The 16,773-nt window shown below is 37.2% G+C and overlaps 1 protein-coding gene across 1 annotated transcript in view; it reads right to left on the bottom strand.

Annotated features, from left to right (window-relative positions):
* LOC125649369 (vesicular glutamate transporter 3-like) overlaps positions 1-9,257 on the bottom strand; it is a 53,517-nt gene extending 44,260 nt beyond the window's left edge. Inside the window, exon 1 of the mRNA XM_048876866.2 lies at positions 9,053-9,257. The gene's annotated coding sequence lies outside the window, so the exon portion shown is untranslated. The remainder of the gene's footprint in view (positions 1-9,052) is intronic.
* Positions 9,258-16,773: the final 7,516 nt, after the last annotated feature.

The raw sequence follows: 16,773 nt of genomic DNA, 5'->3' as shown, positions 1-16,773 counted from the left end.
CAACAAACAATTCGGCCATCCATAACAATGTCACCAATCTTCAAAATGAGAGAAGTGTGAATATAGACACATGTATTTATCCAACAGATCGACCTGATGTTCATACAAATCAAATTTTAAACATAGCACCTGGAGAAGTTCAAATACCAATAACAACAAATACCAAGAGTGGGAACAGATGTCTATCCCCTAATTGTTTCCTGATGGAAAATTTACATACAATATGCCAAATCAAAGGAAAATAAGGTTAACACCCCAAAAATATATTAATTCCAGACTTCTATGAAAGGCGAAGACAACGAACAGTGATAAATCTCATAACTTCTATAAGCAATACAAAATAGATAGTTGGGCAAACACGGATCGACCCCTGGACACACCAGGGGTGGGATCAGGTGCGTAGGAGTAAGCATCCCCTGTCGACCGGTCACACCCGTCGTGAGCCCTATATCCTGATCAAGTAAACGGAGTTATCCGTAGTCAAAATCAGAGTGCCAAGAACGGCCTAACAATCGGTATGAAACACGTGAGACAGCATTTGACCCAATGATAGGTTGCATTGACGAGCTAGATCGTTATAACGACCATAGAATTTGCGAAATGCTTATTTCAATTGAGACTGTTGAAACCCCTGTACCATCAACTTGTTTGTCAGTAGCTTGACTCGATTTAAAAATGACTATACGTAGAACAAGCTCTTGCATATCGAATCAGTTGAGAGATATAAACACAGGTGATAATGGAATATTGCTACATAAATATGGGAAGTTGACGATGGAGAAGCATATTTATTTCAACTTGTGCGTGGAATGAGAGTGGTGTTTAACAAAGTAAGTTTTTGGATGACTGATCACTAGATATGAATATTTTCTTTTTCCATTTTTGTTGAAGAAGCAACTGTCTATGATGTCAAAAAGTCTAGTCTTTAATTTATGGTGAGGATTGCATCTTGCTTAACGTCTCACTCGAGAATTTTTCACTCATATGGAGACGTCACTAAGACCGATGAAGGGCTTCAAATTTAGGCCTATGCACGGCACTTACGGCCATTGAGCAGTGGGGGTTCTTTAGCGTGCCACACCTACTGTGACACGGGTCATTCCTTTTTAAGGTCATCTCCGAGGACTCGTGACATTCACATCTGATGCCGAGCGTTTGACGATGGAACTGTCACTACCTGTTTTAACGACTTAGGTGTGTCGCGGCCGGGATTCGAACCCCGGCCTTCCGCATGGGGGGCGAACGCTCTGACCTCTCGGCCACCGCGGCGGTATCGTGAGGTATGGTCGTGTATAGTGTTGAAAAGTCATAGGTTTTGATGTTATTGATTTGGGAAAAGGTTTGCGATTTCAAGTTTACTAAAAGTTCTTCAGAATTTTTTAAAATCCACATTTTCACTAACACCACTTCTGGCATATGTAGTCGCACAGTAAGTTTGAAGTTCCTCCTTCACAGCTGTTAATATTTTCGTCAGGAGCAAAGTAGGGGCTTGGTAGAGCACTTACTGGATCCTGCAATGTATCTTTGTAAGTTTTTTTTTAATGTAGTTTAGGAATCCAGTATAGGTATGGTAACTCATATCCATTCGACCCATTGGCTGAAATATTAAATGTGTCTAAAACTGAAGCATGGTTTTGAAGAATTTCATCTTTTGAAAGGGCAGTTGAAGTATAAGTACGATTACCAAATGTGGATTTAATGCCAAGTTCGTTTAAAAATAGAGTTGTAATAATGAGCCCTACAAACAAAGACAATGTTGTTACAAGCTTTGTCAGCTGGAACCAAAACATTCCTCATGTAACCTATCTAATTCTTTTATCACTTCTGGTTTACTAAACACAGAAGGATAAATGGTACGTACTTTTGTTTTAATATGTCTAATGCGGGATTTTAATATTCCTCTTATGCTTTTAACAATTAAAAGACCGACGTTTTCTGTATTTAGGACCTTTTAGAATAAGTTATTTGAGGTCCTGATTTTCAACTATTAGTATATCACCAGTAATGACATGTCCAGCTGGACTATATATCAACATCACCAGTAATGACATGTCCAGCTGGACTATATCAACATCACCAGTAATGACATGTCCAGCCTGACTATATCAACATCACCAGTAATGACATGTCTAGCTGGTCTATATCAACATCACCAGTAATGACATGTCCAGCTGGACTATATATCAACATCACCAGTAATGACATGTCCAACTGGACTATATATCAACATCACCAGTAATGACATGTCCAGCCTGACTATATCAACATCACCAGTAATGACATGCCCAGCTGGACTATATATCAACATCACCAGTAATGACATGTCCAACTGGACTATATATCAACATCACCAGTAATGACATGTCCAACTGGACTATATATCAACATCACCAGTAATGACATGTCCAAATGGACTATATATCAACATCACCAGTAATGACATGTCCAAATGGACTATATATCAACATCACCAGTAATGACATGTCCAACTGGACTATATATCAACATCACCAGTAATGACATGTCCAGCTGGACTATATATCAACATCACCAGTAATGACATGTCCAGCCTGACTATATCAACATCACCAGTAATGACATGCCCAGCTGGACTATATCAACATCACCAGTAATGACATGTCCAGCTGGACTATATATCAACATCACCAGTAATGACATGTCCAGCTGGACTATGCATCAACATCACCAGTAATGACATGCCCAGCTGGACTATATATCAACATCACCAGTAATGACATGTCCAGCTGGACTATATATCAACATCACCAGTAATGACATGTCCAGCCTGACTATATCAACATCACCAGTAATGACATGCCCAGCTGGACTATATATCAACATCACCAGTAATGACATGTCCAGCTGGTCTATATATCAACATCACCAGTAATGACATGCTCAGCTGGACTATATATCAACATCACCAGTAATGACATGTCCAGCTGGACTATATATCAACATCACCAGTAATGACATGCCCAGCTGGACTATATCAACATCACCAGTAATGACATGTCCAGCTGGACTATATATCAACATCACCAGTAATGACATGTCCAGCCTGACTATATCAACATCACTAGTAATGACATGCCCAGCTGGACTATATATCAACATCACCAGTAATGACATGTCCAGCTGGTCTATATATCAACATCACCAGTAATGACATGCTCAGCTGGACTATATATAAACATCACCAGTAATGACATGTCCAGCTGGACTATATATCAACATCACCAGTAATGACATGCCCAGCTGGACTATATCAACATCACCAGTAATGACATGTCCAGCTGGACTATACATCAACATCACCAGTAATGACATGCCCAGCTGGACTATATATCAACATCACCAGTAATGACATGCCCAGCTGGACTATATCAACATCACCAGTAATGACATGCCCAGCTGGACTATATCAACATCACCAGTAATGACATGTCCAGCTGGACTATACATCAACATCACCAGTAATGACATGCCCAGCTGGACTATATCAACATCACCAGTAATGACATGCCCAGCTGGACTATATATCAACATCACCAGTAATGACACGCCCAGCTGGACTATATATCAACATCACCAGTAATGACATGCCCAGCTGGACTATAGTTGAAAGAAAACGAACAACAAAAACACGTTGGTGGATTACGTATAAGATGGTCTATATCTAGGCTCTGCAAAGTTTGTTTATCATTAAAAAGTTTGGATGCAATAGTAGAAGTATAGCTGTAGGAAATACAGGGTGTAGACTTGAACTTGAAATAAGACTAAGAATGTTGCTTATGTTGAGAGGGAATTGTTTGTAAATTTGATCTTAAGGAACTGGCGGTATGATTAGGAAGGAATATCGTCCATGATCCGTGCTGATTTAAAGAGCCTGTGACAGCAGATTTGCTAAAAGCCCAGAATACACTTTCATGTCTTTGGTTTGGTTGGAAAGATAAAGCAATAAAACAAAGTTCATGTACATCTATCACCACCAGAAATAGCTTTCAAGAAGACATAACATGTGGACAACTAAAAGATCATCAGAGAATTTCTAAGTTATTAAGAGAAAATCAGATATTTGCCAACTTTTAAAATATTCGGGGAACACCTCAATACTTAGGCATTTAGACATGTTGGCCAAATTAAGACAGTATGGTCCTAACACTTTCTTTATATCTGGATCTGTAGCAGAATTTCATTGGCCGGAAGTGATAAGTGTGATTGGTAGACAATATGGAGAAAAATTAACTGAAGATGGCATTAACAATATCACTGTCATGATCGTGTGCAGGAATGGACAAAAGAAGATGGCAGACGGCAGTTCCAAATAAAGGTTCTTAACACTCTTCATTTTACCGACTTATTAGACGTCGAATTTATGAATTTAAAACACTGCCTGGCCAGGGAGGCATCATTAAGTTGATTGGTTGTTGGAATTCTTACTCATGTACACGTACAACTGTAAATTCATTGATCGAAGTTGACGATGTTTTCTCGATAGAATTCGAAGCGGGCGACGATGTTTCTAATTGTGTTTTAATGCATTTTAAGAAAGATAATTTCTGTAAAATAGACTCGGCACATATTTTTTGATGAAAACTTGATCCAATGTATGCGATTTGTCCCTTAAATCGCCTTGGTTAGATAAATATCTTAATTTGAACATTTACTTATGTGCAGGATTGGAATATGGTCGTTTCCACGATAAGCGTGCCGGATTGGACCTCAATTTTGGTTCCGGATTGGACCCTTTCGTAAATACATGCATTTTTTCTTACAGATGCAGTCAGGGCTTCCTTAAGCTTAAAAGTTGCAAGTGAATGAAGTGTGTGCTATTCAATGTCTCCTACTAAAACTATGGTTTTGACAAACCTAAAAGAGCACGTGGAGCAAGGAACTATCAGTAAGCCGGAAGAGCCAGCTTCAAAACATTGAAGTGTTTGGGAATTTCACCGTGCACATGAATCTAGAGTTCTGCCACACGTTAGAAGGTGTCTTGTTCTTGAGATCAATATGTTGAAAAGTCTTCATTTTGCAGAAGCAAATACATGTACATCTATATTGTATACACACATGTAGCCATGTTCGATTTCCAACCACTTAACGTTTGTGATATCTGCATGGAATTATTAAAACTGAGCATGGATAGACGTATACTCATCTCTTCAGTCATAATGGTTTACATTTCACAAAGCTGTTCAATGACAATAAAGACTATAAGATGTTGAGATGTTCATGTTTTCTGTCCGCTTTCACTTGTACCTGTCATATGTTTACTTCTGCTGGAACCAGTTTTGATTGTTAAAGCGGAATTTATTATCTTTTGAAAAAATTCCCAATCATTTTTATTCTTATTATTTTGAGTGCATATGTCATGCAAGATATCGAGGCCAACTCACTTACAAGGATAATTACTTACTGTAAAAGTGTTTGTTGGAATGTAGTAAATAATCAGCATTTTTGTATTTTAAAACTGTTCGTTTCTTGCAATTACATGTACATTGAATTCAGCCTTATAGTGTATATACTGATGAAGAAAATAAAAAGTTATTTTCTCAGAAATTCGCAATATGACTTCTGTAGTTGAGATATGAAGATAAATGAAAAGCGTTTTGTCCATGGTGTTGTCAACCCCCCCCCCCTTCCTTTTTTTTTGCGAAATGGATTTTCTTCAAATTTTGCAACATTGTTAGTCACAATATGTAGCTGATAATATTCCACCACAATTTAGATTTTACAAATTTTACAGGAGTTAAGGGACTTTTGTGCTTCAATTTTATTTGCGGCGGCGGTGGACATGTGGCTACGCGTAGCAATCTGGTGTTTTTAAAATTAATAATATGAAAGAGCAAACTCTAATTTTAAAAAAAAAACTGACGCAAATACGTATTTGCGACATTTAAACTTTTCATTTTCAAAACAAAGTATGAACCCTGTTTATGCTTATATACATGTATCACGTGACTCAACCATCAACATCGCACCAAAGGTGATGATCAGTGAAAAAGGTTTTACAATGAAAATGTGTGCATACACTTTAAATTGATTTATCATTAAGCTATTTTTTCGAACAAATGATTGATTGATTGAATATTGTTTAACGTCCCTCTCGAGAATCTTTCACTCATATGGAGATGTCATCATTGCCGGGGAAAGGCTGCAAAATTTAGGCCTATGCTGGGCGCTTATGGCCATTGAGCAGGGAGGGATCTTAATCGTGCCACACCTACTGAGACACGGGACTTCGGTTTTTGCGGTCTCATCCGAAGGGCCGTCCCATTTAGTCGCCTCTTACGACATGCAATGGGGCACTGAGGACCTATTCTAACCCGGATCCCCATGGGACTCGAACTAATGAATACTTTTGACCTTTTTTTTTTTTGGAAATCTTTGTGTTATCTCCGCACGTGTTTACAATCCTATGAAATGCGCGTGCATTGATTCCCTCAAGATACAGACAAGCACTGCGTTCATAAACACAATTTTGGGTTTTATGTAAATACATGTACGAAGAGTGTCCTCTGTAGAAATATTTTTGATCCACTTAAGCAGAATAAAGGCACACACGTACACGTATATATCCTAAACGATCAACAATCTGCACTGGTGCATCTTTTGCCTTTTTATTTTAAAAAAAGTTGATTGATCCTTCTCTAAATTTTTATTTCGTTTTAAATCATTAAATAACTTTTAAAGTGATGACTTAACAACCATGCTTATTGGAAGAAAATTTGGTCCGGGAGAACATCTGCTCTAAGCACTCGCGACTACTTTTCTCTGGTATGAATGCCTCTTTCCCGTTCAAATTTTAGCGCTATTTATAGTCACTGCTTGTCCTCTTCATATAATCCATCTTTTAACCGTTGCACCTTTAATTTGGCGTGCAATCCATTTGATTCTGCTCAGCAACTCGCATAACCATGTTATTGTTTACATTGTTACGTATATATGTATTCATACGCGTCATTTCAAAATCTTAAGAAATAAAGATTTCGTTTTAGTGTATGTTACAGGATAACCTCCAAGGTCGAAAATATAAAAGTCGAAGCGTTAGCTTTATAAAGCATAACCAACGACACGAACAATATTGATTGTCTTTCGGGAACAATTTGCCCCTTCCTGAGGACGGGGAAAATACAATGAACAAAGTAAAATTACAACTAATGCGTTCTAAAACTGCTAAACAACGCAATAACTGTACTGTTGTTACGTTTACTGTTTTAAAGATTCGTAACCAAGTACCATCAAGAGTTGTTTGACATAAAGAATTTAAAACGCTTGACTCCGTAAAACTAACAAGTTAAGGTGAAATCGTATGACCTACATCTATAAAATAATGTTTTATTTAATGTTAACTTTGATTTCCAGAATTGTTTGTGTATATTATTGCTTTTAAGTATAAAGGTAGAATTGCTTCATTCAATTTCTATTTCGGAATTAGTGTGCCTTAAAAACCCGACTTCACTGTTGTAATCTAATTTGGGAATAACTTTATAACGTCATTAAATCCTGTTTGCTCTGAACGCTGTAGACTGTCTCGAGCTTTTTTCATTTACAGACATGGGCGACATCCAGGAAAAATAACTGATTTATACATTTCAATTTGACATCAAATAAAGTGTCAATCGGTTATGGATGCGCATTTTAGAGATCATGTTGATTAATTCAGAAATTCATGTGAATATTGAATTTCTTCATAAAAAATCAATTGATATCCACAATTTAGTCTTCGCGAAAACTTTTTCTGAGACACTAGCCATATTTGCTAATTGACAAATTTACTCGACCAATGTCATCATGAAAAATTTAATAACCCGTAATTTAAACATTGAAGGCATTTTCAAAGCATTGTAATGATTGGCCAATACAAACCCCACTCAAATGCCGAAAAATTCCATCACAGATTAATTTATTTATCCAAGATTTTTCACTAGCCAGACAAGCTTCGGTTTTTCTCTCGTAACTCTCGGGATGTTTTAGTACTTTAAAATCTCTTGAGATTCACCTGCTACTTTTAAAATATTTTTGTATGTTCTACTGCATTATTGAATGGACATGTCCGATTGAAACCTAAACCGGTATATAAACAGTGAAATTCAACATTCCGAGTTGAAGAACTAACAGGTTTTTTTATGAATCCTATTGTTAAAAAGTGGTGTGATTCACTGATTCACATTATCTACGTCATTTATTTACATGTACTCCATCATGTTTTTAATTAAATTGTATTCTGAGAGAAAATATATAATAGCATTAAACTTAGAAAAAATTAGGGGAGGACGGGGGCGTGCGCTTCCCATGCCCCCTTAAATCCGCCACTGATTTTATGATAGCGCAAACGGAATTTTGAAGTAGTAAAGGATAGAGCAGACATTGATCCACCCTCCCCATTATTTCCAGTTCGCTGAGTTGATTGACAGCAGTACAGATACATTGGTAGAGTCACATACACTGTACGATTCACATCATTATATGCACCCGTCAAGGTCATAAAACAATTATTTCGTTAGTCAAGGCTTAGATGTTTACTTATGCATTTTTGTTTAAAACGCTGCATGCATGATCATGATGTTAAACTCTGATCATAAGACTGTGTTTCTTGTTGGAGGACAGTCACCCTATTCATTTATATACATGTATCATACACACAATCGCCTTTGGTGGTAGATGTTTCAAAAGTCATAGTTATTTTGTTATACAAGACTAGGGTGTTTGTAGCTTTATCTTAATTTCTGTATGACTGTTGAACACTGATCACAGATCTTGAAGGAAAATTACGTAAAATTAATAACGAAAAGCACAGATAATATAATTGATAATCCTCAATATCTCTATAACTGTTTAGTATTATAAAAACACAAAGTGCTTATGTGAGTTCTAGTGTTTATTAATTCCTACCCCAATTCTGGAGGATGACTTAAAATATATACAATTATTGAATATGCTCTCTCTTTCTATCTCATTCATAACATAATGAATTTTTAAGGCAATAAGATTATTATTTACCATTAGAGTAAATACAAATTCTTACCGTGTATTTGGACGACTCGAAAACTGAAGTTTCTTTGGATATACTTTTACATACTGTATGAATACTAAATCATTGGCCCGGGTAGGAGTGTCAGATGGTGAGTTTGGGTTTGGCGCGAATCCTGCTTATATAGAAAACTCACAAATACCAATGACAACGCCCAAACACAGACCCGACCTTTCACATTTCTCTCTCCGCCAATCAGCTTTCATCCCAATGAATGGGATAGAACGGCTTACGATTCGATTTGTGTATTGTAATATAACTAACGTGTTTGACAAAATGGGAACCTCTTGATGATTTATTCCCAACCAAATTGTACAGTACAGTATTTATGACGCAATCACAATAATCGTCATTTATACATGTAATAAATGAAATTTTCTTCTTTTTTTTTTTTTTCTTTTTTTTTTTGCACGATTATTATGGTGTTGAAATAATGAATATTCTACTGCAAAACACAGTATTTAAACATTCAAATAGTGTGAATGGTCAGTTTTGTCTGCATATAAATTATCTTTTCCGGAGTAGGGGTTGTTTACAATGTATCCAGGAATAGTCAGATTTTGATATTAATATATCTATTCAATCAAAATATAATTGATCGTAACATTTCATATGTGGGTTGTTATGAGAAGAGGACCCCTATTGTTTTCAGGTATAAAGGTCAAGGGTCAATCTACTCTGGACATTGGAAGACATTGTCCGCTCAATATCTTAAGAAACCTTTGCTTGACAGACATCCATCTTGGTACACTGGCACATCCTAAGGAGTCGATGACCCCTATTGATTTTGAGGTTACATGGTCAAAGGTCAAACTGGACATGGAATATACTGTCCGCTCCATATCTTGAGAATCCTTTGCTTGACAGACATCAAACTTGGTATATCTTCGGGAGAAGATGAACCCTATTGATTTTTAGGTCAAGGGTCAAACTGGACATAGGAATATACTGTCCGCTCAATATCTTGAGAACTGTTTTCTTGACAGACATCAAACTTGGTACACTGGTACATCTTCAGGAAAAGATAACCCCTATTGATTTTGAGGTCAAGGGTCAAACTAGACTTAGGAGTATATTGTCCATTCAATATTTTGAGAACCCTTTGTTTGACAGACATCAAACTTGAGAGACCGCCGCGGTCGCCGAGAAGTTAGACCGTTCGCCCCGCATGCGGAAGGCCGGGGTTCGAATACCGGCCGCGACAGACCTAAGTCGTTAAAACAGGTAGTGACAGTTTCATCGCCAAACGTTCGGCATCAGGTGTAAATGTCACGGGTCCTCGGAGATGACCTTAAGAACGGATGACCCGGTCGTGTCATAGTAGGTGTGGCACGCTAAAGAATCGTCACTGCTCAATGGCCATAAGCGCCGAGCATAGACCTAAATTTGAAGCCCTTCACCGGTCTTGGTGACGTCTCCATATGAGTGAAAAATTCTCGAGCGAGACGTTAAGCAAGATACAATCAATCAATACAATCAAACTTGGTACACTGGTACATGTTCAGAAGAAGATTACCCCTATCGATTTTGAGGTCACATGGTCAAAGGTAAAACTGGTCATAGTAATATATTGTTTTCTATATTTTGAGAATTGCTTGATTGACACCAAACTTGGTACAGCAAAAGGAGTAGAGATGACCCCTATTGGTTTTTACGTCACATGGTCATTCCACTCTTGACATCGGAAGATATTTTCTGCTCAATATTTTGAATTGATGATACTAAGTCAATTACATGATGCATGTGTATAACCCATTCCAATTTTGCACCATGGGGAGCATATATGTTTTACAAACATTTCTTCTGGTGTTTTTTTTTTTTTCCTCTTTTTTTTTTTTTTTTTTATAATTCTTTATTTCTTCTATTCTATAATATTAACACAAGTGGTATATGCATGAATCTTTAATTTACAGAAAATGTTTTATGAGAGAGAGAGAATAGATCAAAAGGCTGTTTCAATTGAATAAAAGATTCCATCCGTTCCAGGTTGTGTCAAATTTTGCTTTAATTTTCACCATTTTTATAGAAGGTGTATTTCAAGGTCTCATAGTTCGTTTTCAAATGAGATATCGCTACTACTATGTTTTACGTCCTTTCGAGAGCTGTAAATAGGTGAAGTACCACAAATCTAGACCCATGCTTAGTGCTCAGGGCCGTAGTAGTGAGGGTTGTTTTTAAATAAGCGTGCCAACACCTGCCGCAACACGGAACTTCCGTTTTGAAGGTCATATCAGAAAAACCTGTGATTCTCATTTCTAAAAGCAGAGCGGTTTGCGAAGAAGCAATCACTACCTATTTTCTTGGGTTTGACCCGGATATGACACGAGCGGAGCTGAACTCACGACCTCCCACGTATGAAGCGAACGCTCTACTACTGAGTTACCGCGACCAGTATCAGTAGTGGACTTTTGCGAGAACGACTGACTTTCACAGTCAACGGCTTGACTTGGACATTTAAACCTGAGTAATGTATGGAAGCACGATATCGTTAAATATATCATGTAATGTCGAATTGTTAGAGAGTATATAGGGTACTTCTGCCTCGCTCTTGAACTAGCTTTGTTAGTGATTTCTCTTGATCACACAAGTTAAGCAAAGACGAGTGTGTTCAAACCGCTGCACGTTACAAAATGGTGACAGTGTAGTGACTCTGTCCAGAGGTTTCCTTCAGGTAGAGTATGTTTGGAACTCTGGAACATTGTGCCCATGCACGCACGTGGTTTCGTCCTGGGACGACGGCGGTTGTCGTCATAAACGGCAGATGATTTTGCTGAAGAGGTGCCAAAAAGCAGAGTAGGCCCAAGCTAAGCTTCGGGATGACGCTTCCCTGAGCGGGGAATTTGTAGCAGACAGTATGTAGGGAATTTGTACTGCATCGCTAGTGAGCTAGCTTTTCTACGTAGTGATATGGTAGAGTCTCTCTCTAAGCAACGACGTGCGTATCCAGATCGCTGTACGTTATAATACTATTACAGTAGGCCTGTTAAAGAAGTTGTCAAAATATAAAAACACAAGCCTATTGATTCATTTCATTTATGCATGTATACCTGGGTATAAAATTTTAACTTGCACAGATACCTTGATTAAAATCATTGCATCATGATAAATCGAATGTAAGTTTATTATGCAGGAGTTTTGCGTTTTATTTTATCATAAAAATGTATGAAGTTGTTATACAGCTTTACTCAATCAAACACACACAGGTACAACACAGAACATGATGAACGTACCTACAATTGGGAATTACGTATGCATCTGCACTAATGCAGATCTGTAGCTCTCTGGGGAAATATTTGGACATACCAGAGAGCTACAAATCCGACCCTTATAAGAACCTTCGATTTACGGCGCAGGTCGCTGTATTCTTGCATCATAATATAAAAAAAAAATCCTATCATATTTTCCCAATATATTTCTGTCCAAACATTTATTAAAGCCGCATGTGAACCGAAAACTCATATTTCGTTTGTAGAAATAGCCATTCAAACCCCGTTGATTTTATATCTGTTCATTCTGTCCAATATGAAGTACGTAAATATTGAAAAGTAATCCTAGTGCGTTATGAAAGCCATAAGTCTTGTCCCAGTCTCCGATTAATCTTTTCATTACTGACATATAAAAACAGAGCTTGGCGGGGAAGGAACTGGAATTATTTCATCTAAAATATTTAACAAACAAGAGACCCACAGCACAGGGGCTTCTTATCCATTTTGTTCTCAATCTATATATAAATATCTAACAAGGGATGACACGAAAATAGGATACCGGTTGTAAACAACGCTCAAAATCACCTTAGTTCCAAGAAACGGATCGAATCTTCTAATACAAAGGGTGTTAAACATCTCGTAATACAAGTCCAACGTAGTCCGATCCTTTCATATTTAATTTAATGAGTTTTATAAACGAAAATAATTCAAGCTGTCTGCGTTGTCGTCGATCACGCACAGGAAAAGATAACTCCTGCAATGAAACATCTTCACAAGTCAAGGGCTATTGATTCGTTACCTCGCACTAACCCTTGACATCAGTCACTATTTAAAAGTTGGGCTCGAGAAGAAGGATGACGTAATACGCTAAAATTAATCAGCCAATGGGATTTCTTGTTTCAGATGAAAGTTTGGTAAGGGAATACACAGAAAGTAAAAAATGACGTCCTTTGACGAAAAGATATGTGAAAAACATCAAATCGATCATTTGACTGAAAATCAAAAGCTTTTGATATCATGTATCAGAGAAGGAAAAGATGTTTTTATTGGGACTAAAACCGGCAGGGTAAATCGCTATCTTACGAAGTTGTTTAATTTGTTAAAACATAGTCGACAAACGTACTTCGACAATCCATCATTTTCATTCGGCTCATACCCCAAAACCTTTTCTAATTGTTTCTTCAAGCAAAACGAACTCCCGAAAATCAATCGACGGTATCTGTCTTGTACTAATTGGCCACAAATTCTACACCATAATGCCGTCGCCATGCGTGTTTACTGTTTAGTTTTGTTTTCGACCGGTTATAAAAGCCGTTGTCTGATTGGTTTGCAGCTTCAGGCTGCAAACCAATCATGTGCTTCTTCTCGAGCCCAACTTTTAAATAGCGACTGATGTCAAGGGTTAGTGCGAAGTAACGAAACAATAAACCTTGACTTGTGAAGATGGCAATGAAACTAACTTCCAGCTTTCGGAAACTCTCGGGAGTGTTTATATTTAAAACGAAAAACCTAGACCTTTTTTTACGCAAATAACGGTATTTAAAACGGGATTTTTTTTCTTTGTAAGGTAATATTTTATTTCAGCCTGATTTTAAATGCAGTGTACAACACTCTAGTCTATAAAACTCATTAAATCCAACATAAAAGGATTGGACTACGTTACTTTCATTGCAGGAGTTATAATAATGATTGGTTTTATATAGCGCCTTTTCCAGCGTATGCTGCTCAAAGCGCTTTACAATAATCAATGCACATTATTACCACGACAGACCTTATATCAATCTAGAACTTTCTCATCCTCCTAGGAAGCATACAGTGCAAGCTGCCATTACAAGCACAAGAGCACTAACATTCTAACAATATCTTTCACTGTCTATAGCCAGGTACCCCTTTTACACTTGGGTGGAGTGAGGAAATTCATGTAAAGTGCCTTTCCCAAAGACACAACGTCAGCCCTGCCGCGGTCGAGAGTCTGACGGCCTAACCACTAGGCCACCGACGCCATTATCTTTTCCTGTGCGTGATCGACGACAGCACAGACGGCTTGTATTATTTTCGTTTATAAAACTAATTAAATTAAATATGAAAGGATCGTACTACGTTGGACTTGTATTACGAGACGTTTAACACCCTTTGGATAGGAAGATTCGATCTGTTTCTTGGAACTAAAGTGATTTTGAGCTTTGTTTACAACCGGTATCCTATTTTCGTGTCATCCCTTGTTCCCCATGTGCCCACAGCATAGCATTGAAGAAGATATATGCTATATAAATAGTTGACACAAAAACATTAAATACTAGTACCCAGTTTGGCCCCGCTCTAGAGTCAGAATGTCTACCCCGGATATCATGAATTTTACAATTTCGGTAGAGGCCTTCCAGCTCTACATGACCAGATCTATGTTTTCAGTTTTTCCTACAGATGTAAGGAAGGTTTTTTAACATTGGTCAATGTTTGCTCCATCCTTAAGGTCCCGGGGGTGCAGAAGTCCTGAAATTTATACGTTATACCCCCTTGTCCCGTAGATACTTCATACCAAATTTGAAAAAAAAATAGAATAAATGGCAGTAATCAGGAAGAAGTTAAGAATAGTCAAGCGTTCACGCACGGCGCCCGACGACGGATGCTGACCAATTGCATTGGGTCAGGTGACAAAAAAATATTTATGAGGATATTAGGTCACATAGACTTTACTGTTTTAGAAAGTGTACAAGTATGGAAATGAACTGGAACAACTCTATAATGTTTGGACAACTTGACCATTTCTGTACATTGCATCGGTTCATACAGATATGTCGCGAAAAGGTTTCCGTATTATATGCTTGTGTCAAAGTCAGCCGTTGACTGTAAAAGTCAGCCCATCTCGCAAAAGTCCGGTAGGAAATCCCAGCGAGCATAGTATATGTATGTAAAGCATAAGTTCAATATACACTAAAGTTAAGGTCATTTGGCAGATTAGCAATATCTACCTCAAACTGAACAAGCTTATAGACCAAATGGTCATCTTACCTGTATATATAAATATGAAAGCCTTGTTACGTACCACACACAAATTATGAGCAAGATTACAGTTTGGGACAGACAGACAAGACAGAATATTATATAGTCGCAGGAACAGAAGAAAGAAAAACTTGAATCCACACAACTTGGGGTCATTAGCTATATGTAAATATACTCCCGGAATGTAGAATATATCACAGGCAATTGCATCGCTTGTGGGGTCGAATTTACTATACTCTTTATATAGTAAATTCTTCCCCCAAGTGATGCAATTGCCTGTGGAATATACAGGAAATTAATTTGAAAACAAAATCTTTTCAAAAGTAGTAGGGCGATGCTATATCAAATCTAAATGCAAATGTCCCCAAGTTGTGTGGATTCAAGTTTTTCTTTCTTCTGTTCCTGCGACTATATAATATTCTGTCTTGTCTGTCTGTCCCAAACTGTAATCTTGCTCATAATTTGTGTGTGGTACGTAACAAGGCTTTCATATTTTTGTGACATGAACGTTGGTTATATATATATATATATAGAGAGAGAGAGAGAGAGAGAGAGAGAGGTAAAAAATAAAAAAGATACACGAAGACGTTCACATGTAAAGCTTCTGAAGATTTGAAATGAAAGCGCTAAAGCTTTACTAAACGTCTTCGTGTATCTTTTTTTTTTTTTTTACCTATACTTTTACCGATCATTGCGAAAAGTAATTATTATCTATCTATCTATCTTATATATATATATATATATATATATATATACATATATATATCGTCGACTGACCAGTTTCGGTGACCTTAGTGATAAACCGTGATTTTCTCATTAATCACTTGGATCAAGTAAATAAATTACACACCAACCTTTAAAGTAATTAAATTCCTTTACTTTCATCCAAAAATTCCAAATTCATTGGTACGTTAATTGAATATATTTTCGTGACAAAAAACATGTCACTTTGTGTTCCAAAAACGGTGACGTCACCTATTTCGGTGACCAGTTTGTAACTGTTAAAACGTATATATAGGAGGCATGTGCAACTAAGCGTCAATGAATAAAATAACAGCGTAGAAGTCTAGACTTTTGGTGTACTTTATGTTAATTTGAAGGTTTGCTTGAAGAAGTAATAAGTAAATTGGCTTATTTTTGGGGTGCTCGTGTTGATTTTTTGCATATTCTCCCTCTAGTAGTTCATTTTCGGAAGAAGAAAAATTGAAGGCGTACTCTATACATGTTTGCAAACACTACGGTGAAATTGTAGCGTGCAACCGTGGTTTCTCAATTTAGACTGAGCTACTTGCTCAAAATATTGATTAGCGATGTGGGTCCTCTCGGCTTTATTCCGAGATATTGAACAGCGATTGGCAATAAAATGATTTGAGACAATGATCAGTTCCAATGATTAGCTATTTTACAAAGAACAATGAAATCACGCTCAATTATAGCAAAATTTGATCAACTCAAAATTACTCAATATTTGTCTTTGCTCAATTTGACTCAGTCTGTATTAATGAGAAT

The sequence above is a fragment of the Ostrea edulis genome, chromosome 5 (assembly GCF_947568905.1).
Source record: "Ostrea edulis chromosome 5, xbOstEdul1.1, whole genome shotgun sequence".
NCBI classification, from domain to species: domain Eukaryota; kingdom Metazoa; phylum Mollusca; class Bivalvia; order Ostreida; family Ostreidae; genus Ostrea; species Ostrea edulis.
The sequence above is the reverse complement of the archived record's forward strand: the minus strand, read 5'-3'. Positions and strand labels throughout refer to the sequence as shown.